The sequence below is a fragment of the Mastomys coucha genome, unplaced genomic scaffold (genome assembly GCF_008632895.1).
Source record: "Mastomys coucha isolate ucsf_1 unplaced genomic scaffold, UCSF_Mcou_1 pScaffold9, whole genome shotgun sequence".
In the NCBI taxonomy this organism is placed as follows: domain Eukaryota; kingdom Metazoa; phylum Chordata; class Mammalia; order Rodentia; family Muridae; genus Mastomys; species Mastomys coucha.
In genome coordinates this window covers 49,258,642-49,267,025 of record NW_022196915.1, presented here as the reverse complement: position 1 = coordinate 49,267,025, position 8,384 = coordinate 49,258,642, and positions in this window count along the sequence as shown.

Sequence of the window (8,384 nt, the reverse complement as noted above, 5' to 3'; positions counted from 1 at the left end):
GTCAGAACTCCTCAGAATGAAGCTGACTCTGTGATCCTGTGATTCTGGGATCCTGGGATCCTGGGCTTTTTAAATTACCTGGGAGTGTGGCTTTCTCTGTGAGTTGTGGGACTGGCTGCAGAGCTTGCGCCCAAGGTCTGCTCTGGACCCCAGCCTAGGCAGACTGGAAGGAACCGGAGTCACTGGGCTGGTGGAGTTCCTATGTGCCTGGTTCCCCTGGACCCAGTTACTCCCAATGTTGGGACAGATGTTGGTTCCTGCTCACCTCTGATCCTGGGTGTGTCAGAGCGCCTGGGAGTGGAGCTTCCTCCGGGTGTTGTGGGACTGGCTGCCGGAAACTTTCTAATGCCAAGATTGATTACATATTCTGTTATGTTCTGTGCCCTTGGAAACCAATCATGGTAGAAGTCAGTAGAACTGTTTTGTATAGTAACCCACAATAAGCTTGGATCCCAACCAGCCACCCAATAGCACTTCCTGCACCTGTGTATAAGTTTTTATGGTATAAGCTGCCTCTGGGATGGACCTCAACCTAAGAGAGACACCTGCAACAGTAGAAGAAACTATTTGGAATAAGATTCCCATTTTGAGTAGTGGTTGAGTAGAGTTTAAGTTCTCAAGACCTCCCTGGGAACTGACATCTTACTTGGCAGGAAGAGACATGTATATGGGTAATTGACATCCTGGCAGACAAGTTAAGACCTGAATATTGGACAAGTGAAGTCACCTATTGCAGTTGAATACCTCAACCAATGCAAACAGGATAAATGTACAACAAAGACATGTTCCTAAGGAGATCCCTTATCCCTAAATCCTGATTGGTGAAATAACTTGACACAGATGTTTGTGGATTTTAGGCTTAACAACCTTGTAGGATCTTAACTCAGGGCCATGGTTCAGTTCCCAAATCTGGACCACAGCCCTGGTTGACCAGTCCTGTGGCGCATGCTCAGTAAACTCTCCCTGCCTGACTGAGGTTGGTGTTTGTGTGGTTTGTGAGGTGATTCCCCAACCAAAAGAATGCAGTGGCATTTTGTACATAGTGCCTGGTATGTAGTTGGTGCTCAGTGAATGAAGAGGGCTCTTTTAGCAGGTGTGCCTTGTGCGGATCTGTTAGAATATTTTAGATCTTTCTGCCTGCCACAAAAGTGTAAAATGTTGGCTTGGAAATGGCTGGAGACAAAAGCCCTTCTTTTGGTGCACTGTACAGGTGAAGTTCCTGTCTGTCTTGTTCGAGGGAACCTCTTGAGCTCTCTGGAAGACAGCCATGAGGTCATTCCCTAGCTCTTCAGAATATGATGGGAATTTCTATAAAGGACTTGGGCATTCCCACAGTTTAATTAGATCAGTGGCCCCAAAGACTGTAAAGTGTATGCATCCAGGATAGAATAATAGCATTATTTGCTCTGCAAACACATCACTCCATCCCATGTAATATAAAATGCTTCCTGTTCATTCACATCTCTTTGTTCTTCCATTAGAGACTTTCACTTACTATTTAAATCTTTTATCCCAGACTTGCTCTCTATTAGAAACTATCTTTCAGGTTATTTCTGCCTTAGTTGTTTAGAACATATGATTTATGGTGCCTTACTTGGAGATATGGTAAAGGGGCGTCTGCTAAAAGCTATGGGAGACATTTTCATGTCAGCAGATAGGACTTAACTCTGGTGTCATCTCTATTCTTTCTAGAGGTGATATGCAGAAGGACTTACTAATTTAAGTGAACATGAGGCACAGACAAGCAGGGCAATTGCTTTAATTTGCTTAAATGCTTGGCTAAAATGCATTGCCAAATCAGTTTTACTCAACAGAGAGAAAGCTGGACAAACTGTGGTGACATGAAGGAAGTCTGTCATATGCTGTGACACATGCATAGTCATTCTACGGTAGCTCCTATCCCTGGGTTCATTTGTCTGCATGTTTCAGGGGTCTTGTTGCTGATTTGAGTGCGACATGTCTTCTGCAGATGATTGTGTTTGAACAAGTGGTGCCCAGCAAGTGGTGCTGCTTGGAAGACTGGGGTCTTTATGAGTTCATTTTTGCTGCATGGAGTAGGTGACTTTGGCAGGCCTGGAGTTTTGGTTGTCCATTTCCGTTTCCTGTGGGTTCTCTGCTCTTGACAACAAATGTAATGTGACTAGCTGCTTTGCAAGTCTTCCACCATGCCTTCCTCACCATGATGGGCACTTTTCACTCTTAAATCACAAGTTAAACAGGCCCTTCCTTCCCTAAGTTGGTTTTGTCTGCTATTTCCTCAGAGCATCAAGAGTGCAAAGGTCATGACCTTGTGGTTCCTTCCACAGCAAGACTCCTTCATACCAGCTTCTGCTTCACCCCTGTGATGGTTTGCATATGCTTGGCTCAGGGAGTGGCACTATTAGAAGGTGTGGCTCTGTTGGAGTAGGTGTGTCACTTTGGCTGTGGGTTTAAGATCCTCATCCTAGCTCCCTGGAAGCTGGTATTCTGCTATCAGCCATCAGATGAAGATGTAGAACACTCAGCTCCTCCTGCACTATGCCTGTCTGGATGCTGCCATGCTCCTGCCTTGATGATAATGGACTGAACTCTGAACCTGTAAGGCAGCCCCAATTAAATGGTGTCATTATAAGAGTTACCTTAGTCATGGTGTCTGTTCACAGCAGTAAAACCCTAAGACAGCCCCAGTTCTAGGTGAAGTTTATAAAAATGTATAAATAGAGAGAGACAACATTCATTCTCACTTGAGAATTCAGGACAGGCTTTGACCCAGCTGAAATGTCACAGATCCAGCTCTCATAAATGGTTTGATCCTGACCCCACCTGATTCTTTTCTATGCCTGACTGTGCTGAGAGCTTTAAAGCATTGGTCCTTTGTGCACAGCATGGGATGGTATGAAATTATAAATCACATCTCCTCTTTAAAACAAAGGTTTGAAATATTTCAGGTGCTGAAGGCACAGTGCTGAATCAGGACCTCTTAGGAAATGGATGCCCCCACAGGCTTCATTCTCAGCTCTCCCTTCAGGACCCAGCAGTGAGGAGGAGTGGAGACCAATTCTTCTGTGGGAGCTTGGAGTGTCTCCATTCTTCCTACCCTCTACCTATGGCCTTTTCCTTCTCCAAACATGAAAGAAGATGGTGGGAGGTTTGATTCTTGATTGGAGGTGAGGGGAAGGTATAGATAGGCTCATTCTAACTCCCCTTCTTGCACCTCATACCAGAAAGTTGAGAAACTGCCCGGCTTGTGTAGGTGCCCTTGTTTGCAAGAAGATGGGTTACCTGTCAAACCATGGACATGACAAGAGTAATTTTGATAGGATTATATGGTCCTAGTTACACAAAGTGACCATGGATGGGCCAGAAACTCTGTATATTTAGTTGCCATAGAGCAGGTCTTTCATGTCACATACAGATACCCACAAGTGCCTTCCACAGACATGTCATGTCAACTCTTAAACCAGGTGCCCCCTGCTTCTGTCTACCACCAGCGGGACTTTCCTATTTAAAGCAAATACAATTTACAATTAGTCCACTCACTTAACTACATCTAGGGCATTGGTATAGAGGAATTGTATTTCATGTGTATGGGTGTTTTTGTCTACATGTGTATCTTTGTACCACATGTATGCAATTCTCATAGAGGTCAGACACTCTGGTACTGGAGTCGTAGATGGTTGTGAGCCAGCATCTGAGTTCTGGGTCCACTCCAAGAACAGCGAGAGCTCTTTAACTGTTGCGCTATCTATCCTGCTCATCAACCTTCATTGTCACAGTGTCAAAGCCAGGACCTCTGAGGACCTCACCAGGAGGTTTTCCTTCATGAATGGACTAAAGCATGACCCTGGAAGCCAGGCCCTGAGGCAAGTAGACTCTTATGAAACAGCCCCTCAGATTCCTTCATGGTGGATGCTAAGGTAAACACAAACCTGTTCAGAATGGTCTTACACTTTTTCTTACTTGTATATAATTTCTCCCTGTGGTCCACCAGGACATTAAGATTGCATATAATGAAAACAGGAAATTAATCAGAGTGAGGGCCTAGATGTAGGGACAGGGGATTTTTTTTTCCATGCATTTCACAGTGCTGGACAGAGAGTCTGTGCCATACACACATTATTTATGCACACACTCATTCACTGAGCTATTGTTGATTGTGATGCTGTTTTAGACTAAGGGATTTTTTTTTAAAAAATAACTTCCTTGGATAAGTATGTCTGGTGTTCCACAAGACTGTACTACCTGCCATCCATCCCAAGGCAGGAGCAGCCCAGTCCTAGAGTGTCTCTGCAGTGGGAATCCATGCTCTGGCAGGGATGGTAGACTGGTCCTCTGAGGGAGCCTGTGGTTCCACTGAACTCTGGATTGTAGGAGCTTGATGGGAAGGCAGAAAGAGAAGGAAAGGGAGCTTTGGTCTACAGGCAGGAAGCACAAGGTGTGTTTCACGGGAGTTGGGAGCCCCCTGGCTTAACTGTGGAATGTAACAGGTTATATGGTAAAGGCACAGGGATCACCATTTTTTTTGTTTTTACTTTGTTATTTCTCCAGTTTTACTATCTACATTTTAAAATTATAAGGGTAATAAATGCTTGTTATAAAAAATATGTCAAATTAAAAATAAACAAAAACAAAAACAAAACAAAACAAAAATCAGAAAAAATACTACTCATGATTCCAGAAGCAGTTTCTACAGATGCAGTTCTTTACCCTGTATCTTCCTCTGATTGCTTTTGTATAGTCAAATGTCTAGCATACATTTATATAATGTACAGTGTACATTACTTCCTCCTTATTTGTTTATTAATTTAATTTGGGAAAACCCTCATGTAGCCTAAGCTGGCTTCCAGCTTGCTACATTGCCAAGGCTGACTTTGAACTCAGGACTCTCCTGTCTTCCCTTTGCAATTGCTAGGGTTACGGGCATGTGCTCTCATCACACCTACATCACATACTAATGTTTTTAGCTGAAGACTTTTATCAAGTTTCTCTTCTGTTGTTAATATCTCTTGAAGCATTATTTCCTGCATTCGTGCCCCTAATTTCCCTTTCTGTCCAAATGTCTGAGTCATGGATCTATCAGGCTTGCCCCCTGATGGTTTGATGTTATAATCTGCTCTGTGATGAACAGACTCACAGCCATTATCTCTGTTTAAAACATTTCCTTGGGATATAGTCTTAGAAACAGAATAATGGGACATTCCAAAAACAGTGGTAATAATTACTGCTAAAATCCATAGATACACCTAAATTGAGTATTTTGAAAACTTTGGCTAACTTGCAAGGTAGATAAAAACTGTGTCTGGAAGTCTGTTACAGCTGTCTCCTGAAAGGCTCTACCAGTGCCTGACAAATACAGAGGTGGAGGCTTGCAGCCAACCATTAGACTGAGCACAGGGTCACCAGTGGAGGAGCTAGAGAAAGGACCCAAGGAGCTGAAGGGTTTGCAGCTCCATAGGAGGAACAACAATATGAGCCAACCAGTATCCCCAGAGCCCCCAGGGACTAAACCACCAACCAAAGAGTATACATGGTGGGACTCATGGCTCCAGCAGCATATGTAGCAGAGGATGGCCTAGTTGGTCATCAATGGGAGGAGAGGCCCTTGGTCCTGTGAAGGTTCTATGCCCCAGTGTAGGGGAATGCCAGGGCCAGGAAGCAGGAGAGGGTGGGTGAGTGAGCAGGGGGAGGGGGAAGGGATAGGGGATTTTCTGATGGGAAACCAGGAAAAGGGATAACATTTGAAATGTAAATAAAGAAAATATCTAATAAAAAAAGCAATATTAAACTTTGTACTATCTGAAGAAGAAGAAGAAGAAGAAGAAGAAGAAGAAGAAGAAGAAGAAGAAGAAGAAGAAGAAGAAGAAGAAGAAGAAGAAGAAGAAGAAGAAGGAGAAGAAGCTGTGTCTGCCCTGTGAAAGGGTTTCATCCCTAGGTATGTTGGTCTTTATAGCTAAGGTTTCTAGCCCATTCTGAAAGCTTGCCCCTAATGAAGCCAGGTGCTTTCCTGGCTTCACCTGAGTCCTGCTTGGATCCTCACAATTCTGCAAGCAAGGAAAGCAAGGCTGAGGAGTGGTTTAATGATGGTTACACAGCTGTAGAGTCTCCTGTGGCTCTTCAGCTCTGACTGCTCTGCTATGTGAGTGCTTCACAAGACCATTAACAGAACTGAGAGAAACTGGGGGAGGAGGAAGGGGAGGAGGAAGAGAAGGAAGAAGAAGAGGAGGAACTGAAAAGGCTGAAGGAGAGTCCTTTGTGATATATCTTTGTTTATCGTGCTTGGTGGGGTAGATTTTGAGGCCCAGAAATATGCCATAGCATGGGTGTGTGACAGGCAGCTGAAAATTCAGGTGTGGCTCCTAAGAAAGTGTGCTGGAATGTGTGGGAGAGGCTGAGAAGGCTCATGGGACAGTGCAAGGAGGCCGAGACACAATGGGAAATCTAAGAGCACAGGCTGGAGTAGCCTGGGATGGTCAATGTGACCCAGCTGCAGGGCTGGTGTTTCTAGCTGGACAGGGAGACAGTCCTGATGACAGGGCAGAGCCTTGAGCACTAAACCACACCAGAAAGGTCGGCGGGTCCCCACAGTTCTGCAGAAGCAGCTTGGATGATGAACACCGAGCTGGCAAGCCACTGAACTTAATGACCAAGGAGATCTCCAGAACCCCTGACAGGGGTGAGCAGGCTGCTGCTGAGGACAGGAGGCCTATTTCACAGGAAGTGGGACATATGGGCATTTGGAGAAAAATAAGACAAAAAATCCTCTGTGGCTCAAATCAGTTCACTTTGCTCTGCCAGTCTGAGTTTCAGGCTTCCAACCACTGCCCAGGGTGAAGGCTCTGGCTGTAGCCCCGCTTTACTCTTCCTTCTTCTTCCTCCATGCCTGTGTGTCTTATACAATAAGGAAAAACCCCGACAAATCAATGGGCAATTCTGCCCTGGCTGAGTAGGGCCAAGTTATAGCTTCTGGGAGTAGAGCAATGGAAGGTGACATGGAGCCTTTTGGGAAGTCAGGGAAGGTTTGGATCATAGAAACTAAGAGGCTTACTAGTGGAGGATGTGAGCACGTAGTTCAGTGTTGTTGGAAGTTATGGGATGTAATAGAACACCTTATAGGAAGGCTGAGAGCAGATGAAGTTCACGGAAGGTCAGAGGGTCAAAGATTGCTACAGGGCAGCAGGCAATAGCACCTTGGGACCCCCGTGGGTCAGGCAGGGGGATGGTCCAAGATGGCAAGCAGCTTCTATAGACATGAGAGGAGTTTGGAGCAAGCAAGAAGAAAATGGTTAGGGAAGGGATGCCCAAAGATGGAGGTCTGAGAAGGGAGAGTATAGAATCATGAAGTGCCCTGTGGTCTGGCTCTACTGGTGATGGCTGGAAACAGACAGGGAAAAACATTACAAAGCTGGGGCTGAGGGAATGACGGCAGGTGAGGTGCTTACCACAGCTGTGACCTTCTGTCTGTGGGAAGGTGGGGGAGACAGGAGCTAGGAGAGCCGGCTTAAGCTAAACCTGTTTTCCCACTTTGGCATGCTTGCTCAGAAATTATGGCTCCTCTTTAGAAAAGAAATGCCACATTTCTGAACCCTTGCATGCAGCAGTCTAGGAGCTTTGAAACAAAGTATATAATGGAAGCCTCAAAATGACCCACCGAGGCCCTTATGTTACAGGTGTTAATTAAACAGAGGTAAATTGTGTTAAGGGTGTCAAGAAGATGATTCTAAAATCTACGGTTAAATGAGAAGTAGGAACAATAGTTGAGTGAATGAATTAATGAATGGATAAATGAATGAAATAACCAAATACCCACATTGTTGGAGAATGGAGTGTGGAGACACGTGTTCCTCTGCACTTTCAGGTACCTCAGCACAGGGTGTGGTGGGGGATTTACACCCTAGTTCACAATGTCTGTTCCTCTTGTAGCTTGGAAGACTAGAGGACCGAAGCTGTCTTACAGTTGCAGACAATGCCTGAGGATGCAGAGAGGGTTAGCTGGATGGAAGCCCTCCATCAGCATAGGCTAGGACAGCAGCTCTTTAGGATGTCAGTCCTACCTCTGCCCTCAGTTTTCCTTTTTTTTTTTTTTTTTCTCCAAGACAGGGTTTCTCTGTGTAGCCCTGGCTGTCCTGAAACTCACTCTGTAGACTAGGTTGGCCTCGAACTCAGAAATCCACCTGCCTCTGCCTCCCAAGTGCTGGGATTAAAGGTGTGTGCCATGACTGTCCAGCTCAATTTTCCTAACAATGCAAGAGAGTTTCAAAAACCTGGAAGAAGCCAGCCCCTAGGAAATTCCTTGACCTCACAGTGTGGCTGGAGGATGTCTGGAGAGGCACAAGATGGGGTGCTCTCCCCTCAAGTTGTCAGTTTCACCCTCCAGGCCACTAACATGGCCTGAAGTACTAACTCAG